Source organism: Sander vitreus, chromosome 13, assembly GCF_031162955.1.
Source record: "Sander vitreus isolate 19-12246 chromosome 13, sanVit1, whole genome shotgun sequence".
In the NCBI taxonomy this organism is placed as follows: Eukaryota; Metazoa; Chordata; class Actinopteri; order Perciformes; family Percidae; genus Sander; species Sander vitreus.
Genome location: NC_135867.1, coordinates 27,949,907 through 27,970,641, shown reverse-complemented (window position 1 = coordinate 27,970,641; position 20,735 = coordinate 27,949,907). Strand labels below are relative to the sequence as shown.

Sequence of the window (20,735 nt, the reverse complement as noted above, 5' to 3'; positions counted from 1 at the left end):
CACATACACACACACGCACACACACACACACGCACACGCACACACACACACACACACACACACACACACAAGATTGAGGACTGCTGAAAATGAAGCTGAGCACTAAATTAATTCAGGCGCCATGGAACACACATATTCAAAGATGTGGTGATATTCGCAAAATTACACACACACACACACACACACACACACACACACACACACACACTAACACACGTGTGGCGGTGAAACTAAACATCACGGAGCGATTTGGGCTTTACTTTGACCATGGGCGTAAAAACCAAGCAGTGGACCAAACCACTGAGAGGCATGGGAGGGGTGACTTAAAATGTTATTTTTTTTGCCACGTTTGCGTCTGTATTGTTTTACTGCTTACACAATTATTTGAAGTATAGGTTATTTACAATACACAGCGTGGTTTTAATGATATTTCTAGGCGGGGGGGGCAACCCTCAGCTGGATTGGGTCCTGACCCACCTGACCCCACTGTTCTCCGATAGCGATCTTTAAAGTTTTCCACGAGCATTTCTATAAATGTCTACACGCATTTCCCAAAGCAGCACCTAACAGTGTGTGCAGGCACATGAGCTTGAGCTAAATACATTTTAAAATGCTCATATTATGCTTTTATAATTTATAATAATTTATTTGTGTTATATATCTTTTTTGTGCATGTTACAGGTTTACAAAGAGGAAAAGCCCAAAGTCCCCCCCAAAGGGACTTACCATCTCCAACAGAAAACACTGTTCACAAACTGCTCCAAACAGCTCTATTGTAGTCCAGCCTTTACTTCAGAGACAAACGTGGTCACTTTGGAACACACGTTATAATGCTCGCCTAGCTGCTAGCATGGCACGCCCTCATACTCTGCTTCTGATTGGCTAGTAGTCCTTACCTAGGTACTGTCAGGGCACGCCCTCATACTCTGCTTCTGACTGGCTAGTAGTCCTTACCTAGGTACTGTCAGGACACACCCTTATACTCTGCTTCTGACTGGCTAGTAGTCCTTACCTAGCTACTGTCAGGGCACGCCCTCATACTCTGCTTCTGACTGGCTAGTAGTCCTTACCTAGGTACTGTCAGGGCACGCCCTCATACTCTGCTTCTGACTGGCTAGTAGTCCTTACCTAGCTACTGCTCATGTGCGACTCCCAACAAAGATGTAATGAGATGTCTCACTCTGTAGCTAAAACAGAGAGCTCAACACACAGGGTGAAAAGAGGAGCTGCAGCAATGTGCAATACAACAACAATACGGTGTTTTTTGAAAATTAAACCATGCCAACCTATTCTGGTCCAAGCTCTAAATACAATTATGAACCTGAAAATGAGCATAATATGAACACTTTAAGGTAGCTTTACATATTTCATTGTCTGCAAGCTGTGCTGTAATATAAATAATACATCACAAAGATGAATATTGTAAAGGACACAAAGAGATGTTTTACACTGCTCGAGGCAGACGTTACTCTAAACTCACATTTAAGCTGAAATAAAAAACGATGCTCTTAGGCTTCTACACGTGGGTAGGAGGCATCCGTTAATCGATCATTATTTCTATCATATCTGAAAGCGATAGCTTTTGGAACACTTATAATCTTAAGAAAGGTTGTGAAATGGATTTTATAATGATCCTAGCCCCAAGATGCTTTTGGTAAACAGAGCCCAGATATTTAATACAAAAGTAAAATATATTAAAGAACAAACAAAAATAATCTTCTTGTTTAAAGCCTTTTTTTTTTTCTCCATAATTTGACTTATTTTCCTTCGCATTTTTTCCTTAGTTTAAGTTCAGAAATATACTTCTTTAGTTTTGATAGAACACCATAAAGCCCCCTAAACTCTTAGATTTCCTTCTAGCTCACTGTTGATGCTGTTTCAACACAGCTCGCATCTAATCAACGCAGGTCTAGAAGAAAATATAGGGATTTAGCACAACTAAACAAACATTTGTCTACACTTTCATCGATAGATAGATAGATAGATAGATAGATAGATAGATAGATAGATAGATAGATAGATAGATAGATAGATAGATAGATAGATAGATAGATAGATAGATAGATGCTTTATTCATCCCAGCGGAAAAATTTGAGTACACACACATTTCAATACACACAACACAACCCAACAGTTCCTTGTAGTTGTACTGTAGCTTGTACTGCTGACCTTAGTGAATGGTCTCTGTCCCACATCAGCTCTTGAAGGCCATGGTGCTACAGAAACTGTGCTGTGGCACAAAATGTCAAACAAGTCTATACACTGTAACTGACAAAGAACAACCAGCATAGGGGCTGAATATGGGACACATCTGCCTCCAGTATTACACTGTGAACATGTATTGCATGCACTGAATGACAGCACAGGGAGAAACTCTGGAAAAGGGGGCCCTAACATGAAAATTGCAACGCTTTTTTTTGAGTGCAGAGACACTTTTGAGCCGACCTGCTATATTTAAGATGGCATGGTGTTACTTTGTCACATGCTACATTCTGAGAGCGTCACTCTGTCAAAAATCTGCCGACCTTATCACCAGCTAGCACAGAGCACTATTCCAATGTGACGATGGAGTGTGAAATTCCCAAGCCTGTGTTGCATCAGCCTGATAATTCTACCTGATGATAATTAATAACGATCCACCGGTGAGGCATTCATGCACGCCGTCTCAGTTGCACCCCTGTGGCACTTGACAAAGCCAGCGTGGAGACAGTAGTTACACACATGAGATGAAAGGAAACATGACATGAACTGGGAATACGTGTTGCATTCAAGCTTCATCAGGTGTGCGACTGGCTTTATAATATGTAAAATTTAAAAAAAAAACTGACTGTATGCGTATAATGCAGCTAAGAGTGGCTCCATAATAATCTGATATAGGAGCTTTAGTTGAGAAGGTTTTAGGGAGCTCTCGGGAGAGATCACAAGCCATTAGCCGTTGCTTTAGGTACCAAGGAGCCTGGGTCTATTGAACAGTTCATTAAGGTTTTTGCTGGGTTTTATGCCCAGGGGCATTCCTGTGCAGGTGGGTTAGATTAGAACAAAGGACATTTAGGCAAAACTCCAGCATGACAAGCATCCATTACTTTAGATATCTATGTATTTATGCAAACTGCTGCAGATGGGATGATGAATTGCTCTCAGGACACGGTGCCATTATGTTCCCTTTGAACTAAAGATTAACCTCTTTGTCAAAGCATTGATGTCACACAGCTTTAATGTTGCAGGCAACTCTTGGCTTCACCCGAAACACAATTTAATAATTGCTGTTTACCTGGGCATGGACTGTTTGCTCTGTGGTAGCCATTATGGCATCATTAAACATAGCATAAAGCTTTAGTGCGTAACGTTATGATATTATGAACGTCCGTTACATTCAAGCCATTGCCAAATGAGTTGCTACAAAGCTAATTAAGACTATCAGCTCCACACAACTCTCTCTGTATTTCTCAGTATGACTATGTTCAGAAGATTGTGGTGTCCGGCGACTATCGCACACAGAAACTCAGTGAAGATAATGACCTCTTCTGAAGAGTCCATCATGTCTTTTTAATCCTCCAAGTCCTCATTGGCTACTAGCAACTGTGTGGAATTCATTACTTATAATTCCTCATTAGGGCGACAGAAACTACGCACTATAAGCTTTAATTAAACAGAAGTCATAAAAAAAATCTTTGTGATGCCAAGAGGCAGCAGGATTCCACTCCAAAGGCCGGTGGAGGAACCGCCACACTTAATCACAACTTAGCCTCTGAGCCGAGCTTCAGACAGCCACGTGCACCTACAGTACGTAGATAAGCGATCTGTCATCTGTTCTCTGACAGCCCAATGTGTGACAGCCACTTAGCATGTAGAATGTCTCACCTGTCTACAGATGGCCTGTCATCCCTGTAGGGTTAGAACAGCAATGCCTGTCACAGGGTCTGTCATAAAAAGCTTCACCTGAGCAGGGACAGAATTCCTGCATTAAAACATAGAATTAGCCACTTTTTTTTATCAAGAAAAAAGGGAACCCACTGACAGAGTGCTGGCATATAATTGAGCAAAGGCCTCTCTGTGGAAAATTGGTAATTGCTCTTAAGACACATTTTATGCTTCACTCAAACCAAAATCCAAAAATCAGAACAAGTACATTTTCAGATGCAAGTAATGGGCTCACATTTAATCATTTACTGACAGCTGATCTTGGGGTAAGCATGGCAATATCACGAACTGTAAGGTGAGTTTGCTCTGTGATGTATATTTTTGTTTTAAAATGATATTGGCGATCTATAGTATTTGTGAACCACGTCTCCTAAAAGTTATGCTTATATACCACACATTTGTCTTGCCAAACCAAATTAGAGGGAATTGGAATTGCTGTCTGGATTATGTTCAGTGGTATTCATATTCATATGTTCATGTGTTTTCCAGTGAAGGAGATGCTACATTTTTATACGGCAAGTCATTGTAGAGACCGAGGTTCACATCTTAGCTCACGTATGTTTGGCTTCAGGCAACAACAGCTGCCTCATGCCCTCGTTCACTGAGGGATGGTGCTAAAGGCACCTCTCTCCAACATCTGGCTGCTCCTTTTAATTTTTCATTCTCATTATGAATCTTTGAAGAAACCATTCGCACATCCAGCAATTCTTCTACACAGGTGCGTTGGAAAATATCACATACCTGGAAAAAAGGAAAATCCTGCAGTCTGCTCTTGCTTATAGCATCACCGTTTATTAAATAAAACTCATGTTTTAGTCCCTTTGGACCTTCATCAAGAGTATTATTATTAATAATACTCCTATTAATAATACTCTTGTGTTAATAATATACAATTTACTCTTTAGTAAATGGTGATGCTATGAGCAAGAGCAGAGTGCAGGATTTTGCGGGAAGTCCATTCTCATTATGAACAATATTTTGCATCAGCTTTTAAAGTAACTGCAACTGAATCCTTATTAATATATGCGGCGTATCTTCTTCTTGCTTTCATTGTCAGTAATTTGAAAAGAAAAGCCACCAGACTTTGATCTTTTCCCTCCCAGTTTTCATCATGTCAGAGGACATTAATCAGCATCATCACAGTGACAGTATGACATTGATCTCTATCACAAGTCTGTCATGGTTCTGACTTCCATCTACTCCTCAGACAGACAGCGGTGATGAGGGTGTGTTGAGTACATTCACCACTGAGAGACAGCTTCAGATCAATGTGCATGGCTTTACTTTGCAACAGATAAGTCAAACAAAGTCATTACTATACCCTCAAGAGCTTCCTACTTCTCACATTCAACTGTCTGTATAAAATAATAATTTACTGGTAAGAACTCCTGGGACATGTAGTGACAGTGGGATGTCCTTATACACTGCAGGAAGTGATCTTAATCTCGGAAATCCACCAGGCACAGTGTGTGCCGCGATCCGGCTGTGCCGTGGTTTTTTATTCCGCTATGGCTTTTTATCCCACTATGGCCACGCCATGACTCGCCCTTCAATAGCATTTATTGGACAGGCGTCCATGCTTACGCAAGGTAACGTAACCCCATTTGTACAGGTCCTATCCCCTGACCAATCGTCTATCTTAACCTTAACACCACGAGGTCAAATGCCTAACACCAACCAATCAAGCTGCTTCGTAGGGCGGGTCTTGGCGTGGCCATAGTGGTGGACGTCGGACTAGTGGGCTGTAGGACCAAAGGGATATTTTATATTCGGGTTATTGGGAGGTCGGAACAATGGAGCGTCGGAGAAATGGGCAGTCCCCCCCTTTGGCGTTTGCTGTTGACACAGAAAGTCTCCTTTGGCATCATATATAAGACGTGCTTGGTCGGGACTTTTGGCGTCACTTTTTAACCATCTGCGTCAGGACGTAGGTTTAACTGACATGCGGCATGAGAACAGGACAGTTAAGTTCAGGAAAAGATGGTGGGTGGAGTTACAAAATGTATGTTTCAGTGACACATGGGACAAGAACGGGACAGGAACCCTGGTCTCCTGGGTGAAAGTCCTGTGTTGTTTGACCCATCCACCACCCCAACCTGCATTGTTGCGCTGATTTTCAGTCTTTCATACTACTCTCTACTGTTATCTCTCTTAACACTATGTCATCTTACAGCGCCGCGGTCGAGCTGCTGCTCTGCCCTGTGCGTTCCATAAGGACGCTAAAGGGGGATTACACATGTCGGTATTTGATGCTGATAGACACTGACCAAGCGTCAGTATTTGACAAGTTGGGAACGAGAACGGCTTAAATCTGTGGCTGTGTTTTAGTTGTTAAAATAGTTTAGTGATGTGTGTGTTTATTTAAAAAAGTTGCCCGGATGCTCTAGTCGATGGTGGAATCACAAGCATTAGCTTGAGTGGCTGTGATTGCTGGCGGCAGCCACGGCGCTTCTATAACGCAGCACAGACGCACCGGGTGGAATTTAGGGGTAAAAGTCAGCATGGCAGCCATTTTGGCAGGAAATTGTAAATTGCATATACAGGTGTCTCGCTAGAACAAATGAGTGTGATTAATAATGCGGTATCAATTCAGTCATGTGGATGGGCTCTCACTTGCTTGTGACCCACATTCCTCATGAGTAAAAGAAGAAGAAAAAATTCTTCACAGCCAAGAAAGTACTTCCACTTTCTTGGCTCAGTTTCTCACATCTTGACAGAATGGGGACAGTCTAATTTGATAGATGGCAATAAAAATTTTGCTTTCTCAGCAGAGCATAACAAATTATATATTGAAAATGGTTACACTTTATTTCACAATGCCCTAATTATGGCAAGATGACGGCTTAATTATGAAAAAAAATGCCTCACTTTGCCAGTATGCAGGTTGTTTAAACGTTAATAAAATAAATAATGAACAAAGAAACAAAAGCAAAACACCCAGAAGACTCCATAAATACACTCCATAAGCAATGTGAATAAGCTTTGCAATTTCTGTTCCCATCTAGCAGTGCTAATTGTGAAACTAAACCATATTATTGAACATAGGCGAAAAATGTATTGCATATGACTCAGCAATCCACAGACCTATACAGGGCCTCATGTCTAGAATACACATACAGCAGAGAAGAAAATTAAATTGCCACAGTTTCGGTCTCATTTAGATCACGTATATAATAAATGTGTGATATGAGGACATTTTACAAACCGCTGTGCTCTGACAAATAGGAAAGACAGGTTTAGATTTACAGGCCACCTGGCTCACACAGTGCTGGAATGATTTACCTGTGAATCCATGTCTGACTGACATGAGGCAGCCTAATGAGTGCTATCACTACCATATTTATGAGTGGCTACAGTACGTCCTTCATATTATAGAGAATCCCATATTTTAAAAGAGCAACCTTTTGTTGTTTGAACAGAAGGTTGCCATGTTGTCTCTGCTCTGCAACAACCATAATATCCTTTCCTAGCTATCCACTCTTCCCATGTTTGGCTTTCCTGACACATCCAATAAGTTGGGCCTTGTGTCGGAGCATTGTACACATTGTGAGAAGCAGTTAGGCCCCAGTGCGCCTCTTTGTGTACCTTTGCATGCATGCTTTTGTTGATTCTATGAGCTCCGTGTGCATTTGTTTGTCTCTTTCCTCTATCTGTGCTATTAAGTGAGGCACAACAGCAGCCCGGAGTTATGCTGCCCTCCCTTCCTCCCTCCACACCGCTCCGGCTCCTATGACAGCAGAATTTTTCTTTTTCGTCCTCCGCGCCTGTGATGATAGGTCGCATTAACTCGCCTGAATGTGCTGGTTATTCCACTTGAAGCCTCCCCAACCCCGCCTCCCGCTGCATCATAATTTAATTGCTGAGCGGTCTCCCATTTCCCCTCCCTCGTTTGCCTCATTCATTTCAAATGCATGACCTTTCCTGAGAACAATGATCAATCAATAGGTGGTTTCCCTCATCAGGCCCTTTCAAATTAAAACTGAGTGAATTCAAAGCCTTTCGGAGCTGAGGTTATGAAGTGCAAGTGCTGTAACTCAGGCTGAGAAAAAAGGCCAATCATCACAGGTCTTTATAGAAGATTGATTCATAGGTGAGCTACTGTATGTACTGTGTTGTAGAGGATTTCAAAAGAAAGAAGTTCAAAGAGTCGATCAGCATGTTGAGGTAGTATGCATTTTTTTCCCCCTAAACTTATATTTACTAGCAAACAGTGAGAGAAATCTTCCAGCTGGGCTTGGAGAGGGTCCTCCAAGGAACTGCTGCATTATTGATTAGCTCTGTTAAAAACACCTGCTTCTGCATCTGGGACCAGTTAAAGTTCCTCCAAGGTGTGGCTAAAGTCTTTTAACTGTTCAACCGTGCCTTCTGCAACCAGATAGGCAATCTGTCATCAATCACCAGAACAATATGTGCTAACCATATGTCCTGGTAAATTATCCAGTTTCAGAACTTTACAAGTCTATCTAACTTTCTGACTGTAAGTCATTGGTTCCTACATTTTAATAACAGCTCTTTTTGTTCTGTCTAGACAGAGACACTGCTGAATTTAAGGTTGTCCACATGTGTAGTGTTCCATTTTTGTAGAAATCATAATCAATCAATGAATCACTTTTATTTGTCACTAAAATCGTACCAGGTACAATTCCCGAAAAACAACCTCATAGGTTGTGTGTTTGTACAAGCAGCGATTACAAGCCATAAAGAGCTCAACAGTGTCCCATTGATTTTCCATAAGGACTTAGATTATCAGCCATAATGTCTGAACCATCCGAGGTAGACTGACCACGAGCTACGTAGTTGTAAAACTAACAACCTGATCTCACAGAATTCCGTGAAATGAATATGGCCCCTTAACTCAAAATCTGTGGCAGTTTCACGGAATCACAAAAATTCCGTGATGGGCCCACGGAAGAATTCCGTGAAATGAACACAGGCCCTTAAGTTAAGGAAAAGGTCGTGGGTGGGCTTACGTTTCCATGACAAGCGGGACAACAACGGTTGGGTTTAGGAAACGTGACACGTGGGACATGACCCCCGGTCTACTTTACGGTGTTCATTTTAGGACATCCTCAGATCTCAGACTCAGGTGTCAGACTCAAACGAAACGGCCTCAGCGTCAGAAAAACCTCTATCAGCCTCAGAAAGAACGTTGTCAGAAAAACCTCTGTCAGCCTCAGGAAAAACGTTGTCAGAAAAATCTCTGTCATCCTCAGAAAAAACCTTTTCAGAAAGAAAGTTGTCAGAGATAACATTGCCCAGATGAGGGAGCTGTTGACTAGCTTTCTGAATTAGCTAAAGTAGCTAGCAGCTTTTACAGTGAATACACGGAAGTTCGTGAATTTTTTTTTTTTTTTTTTAATCAAGCTTTATTGAAAGGAGTGGATCTACAGCAGGAAACAACACTCTATGTTCATAAACGAGCCAGGGGGTTACTAAAGGAAAGAAATCAAAACAAAACAAAAAACGTCATATCAATATTTTGTAAAGCTTACTGAGATCATATGATCCAACAATTCTTTTGTTTGTACATTCAGATATGGAAAACATGAATTGTTTAATATTGGAAACGAGCTTCAAAAAGCTTGGCTAAATAAAATTTGGTTAAAATAATCGCATAATACTCTATACTATCATATTGAGTGAATCCAAACAATACATTTTCCCAAAGTAATGTGACTTGAGGGTAAATATGAACAGCAATAAATGTGACAATCTGCTCCAAAGTTTCTTATATAATGGTATAATGGCAAGACCAAAATAAATAAAAAATAAATAAAGAATATTTATAATCTCCGGGAACCATCACCTTATCGTGGTGGAGAGATTTGTGTGTCCCTATGAACCTGAGGGCTGTGTTGTCTGGAGCTTTGTGCTCCTGGTAGGGTCTCCCAAGGCAAAGTGGTCTCAGGTGAGGGGCCAGACAAAGAATGATTCAAAAACCCTATGAGAAATCGAGGAAGAGATGGAGTGACCCTGCCCGGAGGAAGCCCGCGGCCCCCGTCTGGAGCCAGGCCCAGATGGAGGGCTCGTCAGCGAGCGTCTGGTGGCCGGGTTTGCCACGGAACCTGGCCGGGCACAGCCCGAAAAAGCTACGTGACAGACATCTCTCCATCCCATGGGCCCACCACCTGTGGGAGGAACCGCTGTGGTCGGGTGCGCTGCTACACGGGTGGCAGTGAAGGTCAGGGGCCTCGACGGACCAGACCCGGGCAGCAGACGCTGGCTCTGGGGACGTGGACTGTCACCTCTCTGTGGGGGAAGGAGCCGGAACTTGTGCGGAGCGCTACCGGTTAGATCTGGTGGGGCCTCTCCCTCTACGCACAGTCTCGGTTCTGGAACCATACTCCTGGATAGGGGTTGGACTCTGTTCTTCTCCGGAGTTGCCCAGGGTGTGAGGCGCCGGGCGGGTGTGGGGATACTCACAAGACCCCGGCTGAGCGCCGCTACGTTGGAGTTTAACCCGGTGGACGAGAGGGTCGCCTCCCTACGCCTGCGGGTTGTGGGGGGGAAAACTCTGACTGTTGTTTGTGCATATGCACCAAACAAGAGTTCGGAGTATTCGGCCTTCTTTGAGACCTTGAGTGGAGTCCTGCATGGGGCTCCAGTGGGGGACTCCATAGTTCTGCTGGGGGACTTCAACGCGCACGTGGGCAATGATGGAGACACATGGAGAGGCGTGATTGGGAGGAACGGCCTCCTTGATCTAAACCAGAGTGGTTGTTTGTTGTTGGACTTCTGTGCTAGTCATGGATTGTCTATAACGAACACCATGTTCGAACATAGGGATGCTCATAAGTGTACTTGGTACCAGAGCACCCTAGGCCAAAGGTCAATGATCGATTTTATAATCGTTTCATCTGATCTGAGGCCGTATGTTTTGGACACTCAGGTGAGGGGCAGAGCTGTCAACCGATCACCATCTGGTGGTGAGTTGGGTCAGGGGGTGGGGGAAGACTCTGGACAGACCTGGTAAGCCCAAACGGGTAGCGCGGGTAAATTGGGAACGTCTGGAGGAGGCCCCTGTCCGACAGACTTTCAACTCACACCTCCGGCGGAGCTTTTCGTGCATCCCTGTGGAGGCTGGGGGCATTGAACCCGAGTGGACAATGTGCATTGAACCCGAGTGGACAATGTTCGAAGTTTCCATTGCTTAGGTGCCTCAAGGGGGGGTAACCCATGAACACCATGGTGGACACCGGTGGTCAGGGGAGCCGTCCAACTAAAGAAGGAGTCTTTCTGGGATATGTTATCCTGGAGGACTCCGGAGGCATTTGCAACGTAAGTTGAAGGGCCCGAAGGGCTGCAGCCTCTGCCGTGAAAGAGGCAAAGCAGCAGGTGTGGGAGATGTTCGGCGAAGACATGGAGGATTTACGGTCGGCACCAAGGTGCTTCTGGAAAACCGTTCGCCACCTCAGGAGGGGGAAGCGGTGAACCATCCAAGCTGTGTACAGTAAGGATGGGACGCTGTTGGCCTCAACTGAGGAGGTAATAGGGGGGTGGAAGGAGCACTTTTAGGAACTCCTAAATCCAGCTAATACGCCCGCTACGGTAGAGGCAGAGCTGGAGGATGATGGGGGATTGTCGTTAATTTCCCTGGTGGAAGTCCACAGTGGCAAAGCCCCAGGGATTGATGAGATCCATCCAGAAATGCTTAAAGCTCTGGGTGTGGAGGGGTTGTCTTGGTTGACACGCCTCTTCAACATTGCTTGGAAGTCTGGGACGGTGCCTAAGGAGTGGCAGACCGGGGTGGTGGTTCCCCTGTTCAAAAAGGGGGATCAGAGCGTGTGTGCCAATTACAGGGGTATCACACTTCTCAGCCTCCCCGGGAAAGTCTACTCCAAGGTGCTGGAAAGGAGGGTTCGGCCGATAGTCGAACCTCGGGTTGAAGAGGAAGAATGCGGATTCCGTCCTTGTTGTGGAACAACGATCAGATCTTCACTTTTGCAAGGATCCTCGAGGGAGCCTGGAAGTATGCCCAACCAGTCTACATGTGCTTTGTGGATCTGGAGAAGGCGTATGACCGGGTCCCCCGGGAGATATTGTGGGAGGTGCTGCAGGAGTATGGGGTGAGGGGGTCCCTTCTCAGGGCCATCCAATCTCTGTACAACCAAAGCGAGAGCTGTGTCCGGGTTCTTGGCAGTAAGTCGGACTTGTTTCAGGTGAGGGTTGGCCTCCGCCAGGGCTGCGCTTGGTCATCAATCCTGTTTGTAGTATATACAGGATATCGAGGCGTAGTCGGGGTGGGGAGGGGTTGCAATTCGGTGGGCTGGGGATCTCATTGCTGCTTTTTGCAGATGATGTGGTCCTGATGGCATCATCAGCCTGTGACCTTCAGCACTCACTGGATCAGTTCGCAGCCGAGTGAAGCGGCTGGGATGAGGATCAGCACCTCTAAATCTTAGGCCATGGTTATCAGCAGGAAACCGATGGAGTGCCTTCTCCAGGTAGGAAATGAGTCCTTACCCCAAGTGAAGGAGTTCAAGTACCTTGGGGTCTTGTTCGCGAGTGAGGGGACAATGGAGCGGGAGATTGGTCGGAGAATCGGCGCAGCAGGTGCGGTATTACATTCAATTTATCGCACCGTTGTGACGAAAAGAGAGCTGAGCCAGAAGGCAAAGCTCTCAATCTACCGGTCAGTTTTCGTTGCTACCCTTACCTATGGTCATGAAGGCTGGGTCATGACCGAAAGAACAAGATCCAGGATACAAGCGGCCAAAGTGGGTTTCCTCAGGAGGGTGGCTGGCGTCTCCCTTAGAGATAGGGTGAGAAGCACAGTCATCCGTGAGGAGCTCGGAGTAGAGCCGCTGAGTGTGACTCCTAGAGTCGAAAGGAGCCAGTTGAGGTGGTTCGGGCATCTGATAAGGATGCCCCCTGGGCGCCTCCCTAGAGCGGTGTTCCAGGTGTCCAGGTTCCAGGTGTCCAGCTGGGAGGAGGCCTCGAGGAAGACCCAGGACTAGGTGGAGGGATTATATCTCCAACCTGGCCTGGGAACGCCTCGGGATCCTCCAGTCGGAGCTGGTTAATGTGGCTCGGGAAAGGGAAGTTTGGGGTCCCCTGCTGGAGCTGCTACCCCCGCGACCCGATACCGGATAAGCGGATGAAGATGGATGGATGGCATAAGAGGGATTACTTTTGTGTTAGTCTATACATTGACTTTCAGAAAAATGCTGCTTAGTATAGCCGTAGAGTAAAATTAAAATTATCCTCACAAAAAAATTGAAAATATAAACTATGATACAATGAATACAATACTATGATATTTTTCTTTTTTCTTTTCAAAGAGAATAATATTTATGTGGAAACAGCGTCTAAGCTTCAAGCCGCTGGGTGGGTGTTTCCCTTGGCGACCTTCACTATTTTCTTTTTCAAAAAGCTTCATATTAATGAGGCTACACAAATCTATCTTCCTGTGAAGTCAATCATTCCTCCCAGCTGGTTTCTTTACAGACGTGCTGATGAGAAGTCCATCACTGGATGATTAATAACTTCCTGCATCTGAATGCTCACAAGGCTGAGCATAGGTTGTTGGTCCAGCTAAATTCACATCACTTTTTTTACAGATTCTTCCATTAACCTTGTTGGCTTCAATTTCTCTGACCCACACAGTTAAAGGTCCGATGACATGGTGCTCTTTGGATGCTTTTGTATAGCCTAGGCCTTAGTGGTCCCCTAATACTGTATCTGAAGTCTCTTTTATATAGACCTTAGTGGTCCCCTAATACTGTATCTGAAGTCTCTTTCTCAAAATTCAGCCTTGGTGCAGAATTACAGCCACTAGAGCCAGTCCCACAATGCGCTTTCCTTAGTATGTGCCATTTCTGTGTCTATAGCTATTGAGGAGGAGAGAGGGGGGGCAAGGTGGAGTGTGGGGGTGTGGCCTTGACCAACTGCCACTTTGCTCGTATGACCTCATAAGGAGCAAGATTTCAGATCGGCCCATCTGAGCTTTCATTTTCTCAAAGGCAGAGCAGGATACCCAGGGCTCGGTTTACACCTATCACCATTTCTAGCCACTGGAGGACCATAGGCAGGCTGGGGGAACTCATATTATTGTTAAAAAACCTCATAAAGTGAAATTGTCATGCCATGGGACCTTTAAGAATGTGTGAATAGTATTCAATTGCTCTCTTACATTTGAGCCCCACCTCAATATATACTACAAACGGCCTTCTTCCACCTTCATAAAATCCAAATACGCCCCATTTTTATAAACATCAGATGCTGAGATTCCATTACATGCCTTCATAACATCTAGAATAGACTACTTAATGCACTTTCCTTTATAATGTGCGCTGACTTGACATTTGTGGTCTAGACGAGGGGTTAAAGTCTCTTGGTGTTTTCATTTTATCTTCTAAAGATGAGAAACTGTCTGCCTTGGAACATTTATGAATGAATAAAAAGTTAATTACTGCGAAGATTTCATGCTCAAGCTTAAAAGCTGAATGTCAATGATGTTAGATGATGAAATGATAATGGCAATATGTTATGTTATGTTATGTCATTGTAAAATGAACTTCTGTTCTCTCATCAATAGGTTTGCATGCAAAGATTTGATGTTTGAGCTGAATTACAGCCTGAGTGTGATAAAGAGAGCATTAGCGGATCCCTCCTCGGATTAAAGACGCTACTCTTTTCTGACAAAATCTTTAAAAAAAATACAGCACCATGATAAGCTATGTCTGATTGCAGGGACCCAGGTTCCATTCAGCCCAAGATTATTTATTCCGGGAGATGGGTCAGTCCTAAGCGGGATGGATAAGCACACAAGAAGCTGGGTCCAGACTAGTTTAATGATAGCCAGGTTATTTTAAGGGGATGGAAGAATGAATCCAGGAGTGGGCTTGTGAGATGGCTAGGGTGGCGGCGTTTGAAAAAATGTCAAATAAACGGTCTGCCAGATTGGATGTCTACTGTATACTAGAAAATGGGGAAAGTAACTGAGCTTTCTGGAGGGCTCCTAAGAAGCTTTGTGCTGGGGAGAGACGTGTATGATGTTGTCATTTATACATATGTTCATTTGGTTTATGGTTTATATGTATTGTGGTATAATTGTGTTGTATGGTCTTGAATATCTTTGTTACTGTGTCATCTTTTGAGTAGCTTTAGAATCATTGATGCATGTTGTGGCCTAATATTATCCACTTTGACTGTGCATACCTCGCCAGAGAAAGACAAGGCATTGGTGAAGTGAAACGAGCTGTTGTAGAGGGGAACGCAGGGCACAAAAGGCATGGTATCCTCTGAATTCTGAAACACTGGACATTTTTAGGCGTATGCAGAGCAACGCCTCTTGATTAAAAAACAGACACTGTAACAGGTTTAGGTTTCGTGAACAACCCTGTGTCCTTCATGCTTTCATTACGAGTTCTCTCTACCTGGCTTTCTTCCTTCTCAGATGCTTACAGTTCAGTGAAATGGAGAGAAAACCTCCATGATTCTGGTTGTGTGTCAATGCTGGGAGGTTTCACAGTGGAGGATTAAAATATTGGCAGGTCACTACTCTGAAAGCAAATATTAAAAGGAGTCACGTCCTTAGCAACCCTGTGCGACGAAATGTCAGTTTTCGATACATCCAAGATGAAAATAATTGGTTGTTTTAAAAATGTAGTTCTGAGTATTGTTTTTTCACAGACTAAATGCAAGAGAAAGGTAGTATAATGCACAGATCTTTTTTACTTCTTTTAAAGTCTATTTAGTGACGGGTTCTGTGTACGACTTTCATTGTTAATATGTGCTCTTTAACAAGGAAACTGCCAAGCTGCCAATGCTTAACTTCTCATTGAAAAGGTCTTCAAATAACCAGGCATCTCGTTCAAATGAATTAAACCAACCCCTCCACTCCTCCAGAAAAAAAGCCCTCAACAGCACAGGTATTTCAACAACTCATTATGTTGATATAATTATGTTGATATATGGCAATTAATTAGGAAACATTATTCCTCCTAACCCTCAGTCACAAGATAAGACGGTGCAAACCAATCCCTCCCCTCTACCGCTCTAGCAAAGGGAAACAGGTGTGAGTGCAAATGTCCACCTTCTATGTGTTATTAATGATTTGGCTTCAAGGGGAAATGACTTGCATTGCTTTTGTGATTAATGATTGAGGACAGGAGAGCAGGAGCCATTCACTCGGAACAGTCCGCACCTGTCTGAGGCTTTCTGATGGCTTTTAGCTGCAAAATGTTCTTGATAAGACACCACTAAGAGCAAATTGGGAGCTGCTTGGTGCACTAATCTTTCCTTTAGCCCACTGTGCCCCTCTCTTCCTCCTCAGTGTTTTTTTCCCCCTCTCCATCTCTGTCTCGCTCACAGACTTGCTGCACTCAGACCCTCTCCCTTTTCACTAACACTCGCCTGCACTTTTTGTGAATGCTTTGCACTTCTTTCTCATAGCCTTCTGCGCCTTGTGTGGGTGGCGGGGTGAAACAGAAAGTTTGAGCGAGGCCTTTAGGTTCCCTGTAAAGCGCGTGCGCGCACACACACACACACACACACATCAGCATGCTGTACTCACAACCGCATACTTTTATCACCTCTAACAGCCAAACAACACCCCACACTCCCACGCTGTAATTTTAGAAGTGCATTTGGCCAATACATTTGAAAAAAAGACTTGCTTGGAGACTTCCCTAAAGTACACACGCCATACAACAGGTTATTGGGAAAATGCTTTCCTCTAATGCTATACGCTTTATTTTCACTTGCCGCTGTGTTTCAGCCTGGCTGGCTAACAATCAGCATGTCTAGACAAATTCCCAATGCTCGACCCTGTCTGATTCATAGTAATTGGCTTAAAGTACCAAAGTGATCCCTCTATAGACTTGATATCCTTCTCTAGCTACTGATTGCAACTGTGAGTTTAACTGTGGAGACTGAAAAAGACCAACAATAATTTCTTTAATGATACTGCCAATTATTCTTAGGTGGGAAATTCACTTCCACAAGGGAGCTTGGTTTCCACTCCTCTTGGCCTCTAGGACATACTGTATTCATAGTAATGCCTGGGATGCTGTCTGCCACAGAGCCACTGCTGTCTAAACTAAAGGCAAAACAAGCCCCCCCTCAGCACTGAAAATGGGTCACAATCGTTATTGTATTTTTCCTTGTTTTTGAACATGTAATCCCTGGTGCTGAGGAATAGTCACACACACTGTGATACCACACACAAGTGCCAACCTAAAAAAAGATTCCACTCTGGTCTCAAACTTTCTCTTGGGATTAAAGTGTCCATCAAATGTGTTATACATTATGCATTTGTCTTCTTGTGTATTTTTGGGGGTGGTGTTGAGATGAGAGGAAGGACATTTACATGTTTAAAGCATATTTAGGACAATAGTCAACAACACTGCGCATCAGCTTTGCTAATGCTAACACAGTGACATTGCCAAGCAAAGAAGGCCTCTACTGTAACATTGCTCCATTGCTCACAGTTTCTTTGCGAGGGTCACTGCATTGTGGTGACCCTTTCACATTAATTCTTTCATGACTAAAACCCTGCACTGATGCTGTATTTAAGTCCCATAGCCTCTGGCAATACCTAATTCTAAGACTGTCGCTTCTCTTGTCAAATCTTAAAGTCTCCGACCAGACCCTTGACTCAGATGAGGAGTCTGTTTTGCACCAAAGTCAGCGACTAGCAGACGGATTAGAATGGTAAGTATAGCTAGCATCTTTTATTTGTTTATGTTGTTGGTTAGCTTGTAACTGGCAACGGCTGACAGCGTGTGTTTTCCATCTCTGTACTGACAGTCTGCTCTGCGCTGGAGGTTCCACGTTATTTTTCCAGCTTTTGCATATTAGACGGCGATTTGCTTTCCAGTTTGTCGATCAATATTGCCCAGGGAATCCCCCTTCAGTAGACACATTTGAAAACACCTCTCTAGTGTGAAACTTTGCACAGATACAAGTCAGTATAATCAAAGTCAGACATTTTAGGGGACATAAACATAACAAAGGATTTACATTGGGGGCGGAAGAGCCACGGAGCGCCCAGATATGTCCAGAGGTCGGCCTAGCTGTTTCCCCCTGAAACGCAATGTGTGTGTGTGTGTGTGTGTGTGTGTGTGTGTGTGTGTGTGTGTGTGTGTGTGTGTGTGTGTGTGTGTGTGTGTGGCTATTTCTTAATAAATGTAGTCGATGGGCAGGTTTAGATATTTCATCATGTAAACATTGGGGGTACACAGCAGGGAGAGGGGCAGGAAAAGGTTTAGCAAGCAGAGGATGCATATTTCATCACTGATCAGAATCAGATTTCATCACATTTATATTATATATAATATGTCTTATGTATTGCTGATGATAGATTATTAGAGTGTTTCTCTGCAAAATACGCTGGCGACTTTGAAAAGAAAGTAGACGGCGAAACGATTGTTCCAGATGGCGAGCCGTTTGCGAAGCTGTGTGGCGCGGCGGGTAATGTGTGAACAGCACGACTGCTTCACATGGCCACCGAAAGGAAGCAGGCAGCCACCGATATAAACACATTTTTTAATGGAGGGGATCTTTAAATTGTATTATATGCAATTTCCATTTAGCTCGGGTCTAACTGGTTAAAACCTTGCCTCTTATTATTTTCTTTCCTTTTATTATATAAAAGCAAATGAAAGCAATATAAAAAGGTCTTACTTTTTGTATTGCTTTTAAATTTGATAGTATATTGTGTTCTTCAACATCACCTTGTTAGAAGCATTAAAACTTTTAAAACGCAACAGAGGTCTCTCCAAATCCTCACTTTTAAAGTTTAAAAAAGGTCATGAATATGCATGAGGCAGAAAATATTTTAATCATTACAAGATTGATATAGTTCTGTTGCGTGAAGAACAGTTGAGTCTCTGTGCCAGTGAATTCTTTATTGGGTGGCAATCAGGCGCCAATTAGTTTGACCCAGTTTTACATGAAAGTAGCAAAAGTAGCTGCATATTTTACAGTAACACTTTTATTTCACTTGCAATGTAGCACTATATCAGATTCATACTTGTTGAACTCCGTTCTCTGACACGGATACACGTTGCCATGATAATGATAATAACCAAAGGGGATGCACTTACAAACTGCGAGCAGTCAGGACACCTGGAGAAATGAGCTGTCATGAATGCTGGAAAAGACGCATTGAGAATATGGGACAAAAGTAAAAAATAACACATTATAATAATTGTACCTGAATGATCATACATTCATGCATGACTTCATGCACTATCAGTAATGTACAAGGATAAATAGTATCTCATGCATGACTTAATGCAGGAACAATACGTTAATTAATGCAATCAACCATAATCAATTAAGGTAGTTGAATCATCATGACTTCTGAATTAATATGTGTGTTAATATGTTCATGTCGTGCATATAATCTGAAGAATTGTAGTGTTGTAATCATTGTTGACTAAACATCATAACTTCTTCATTACTTCATCATGTTTGTGGCCCTGGAAATAAAAGTGCTGACCTGGATAGTCTTTAACATTGATAAATAAGATATGATTAATGGTGGCATAGCATTAAATGTATTAAGAATTAAAGGAGTAGGTTGGCAAAATGATACTGCCCGGTCACTACATTTTATTTTTAAGATTTTTGTTTTTGGGCATTTTAGGTCTTCATTTGTATAGGACAGCTTAGACTTGAGAGGGGAGAGAGAGAGAGAGGGGGAGGGGGGGGAATGACATGCAGCAAAGGACCACAGGTCGGAGTGGAACCCACAGCTGCTGGGTCGAGGAGTAAACCTCTCTCTCTCTCTCTATATATATATATATATATATATACAGTCAGGTCCATAAATATTGGGACATCGACACAATTCTAATCTTTTTGGCTCTATACACCACCACAATGGAGTTGAAATGAAACGAACAAGATGTGCTTTAACTGCAGACTTTCAGCTTTAATTTGAGGGTATTTACATCCAAATCAGGTGAACGGTGTAGGAATTACAACAGTTTGTATATGTGCCTCCCACTTTTTAAGGGACCAAAAGTAATGGGACAGTTGGCTGCTCAGCTGTTCCATGGCCAGGTGTGTGTTATTCCCTCATTATCCCATTTACAAGGAGCAGATAAAAGGTCCAGAGTTCATTTCAAGTGTGCTATTTGCATTTGGAATCTGTTGCTGTCAACTCTCAATATGAGATCCAAAGAGCTGTCACTATCAGTGAAGCAAGCCATCATTAGGCTGAAAAAATCTAAACAAACCCATCAGAGAGATAGCAAAAACATTAGGTGTGGCCAAATCAACTGTTTGGAACATTCTTAAAAAAGAAAGAAACGCACCCGGTGAGCTCAGCAACACCAAAAAGACCCGGAAGACCACGGGAAAACAACTGTGGTGGATGACCGAAGAATACTTTCCCTGGTGAAGAAAAACACCCTTCACAACAGTTGGCCAGATCAAGAACACTCTCCAGGAGGTAGGTGTATGTGTGTCAAAGTCAACAATCAAGAGAAGACTTCACCAGAGTGAATACAGAGGGGTTCACTACAAGATGTAAACCATTGGTGAGCCTCAAAAAACAGGAAGGCCAGATTAGAGTTTGCCAAACAACATCTAAAAAAGCCTTCACATTTCTGGAACAACATCCTATGGACAGATGAGACAAAGATCAACTTGTACCAGAGTGATGGGAAGAGAAGAGTATGGAGAAGGAAAAGGAACTGCTCATGATCCAAAGCATACCACCTCATCAGTGAAGTATGGTGGTGGTAGTGTCATGGCGTGGGCATGTATGGCTGCCAATGGAATTGGTTCTCTTGTATTTATTGATGATGTGACTGCTGACAAAAGCAGCAGGATGAATTCTGAAGTGTTTCGGGCAATAT

At 43.4% G+C, this 20,735-nt stretch overlaps 1 protein-coding gene across 1 annotated transcript in view; it reads right to left on the bottom strand.

Annotated features, from left to right (window-relative positions):
* The window catches only part of opcml (opioid binding protein/cell adhesion molecule-like), a 206,163-nt gene that overhangs the window by 37,218 nt on the left and 148,210 nt on the right, over positions 1 to 20,735 (bottom strand). The gene's annotated exons all lie outside the window — the stretch shown is intronic.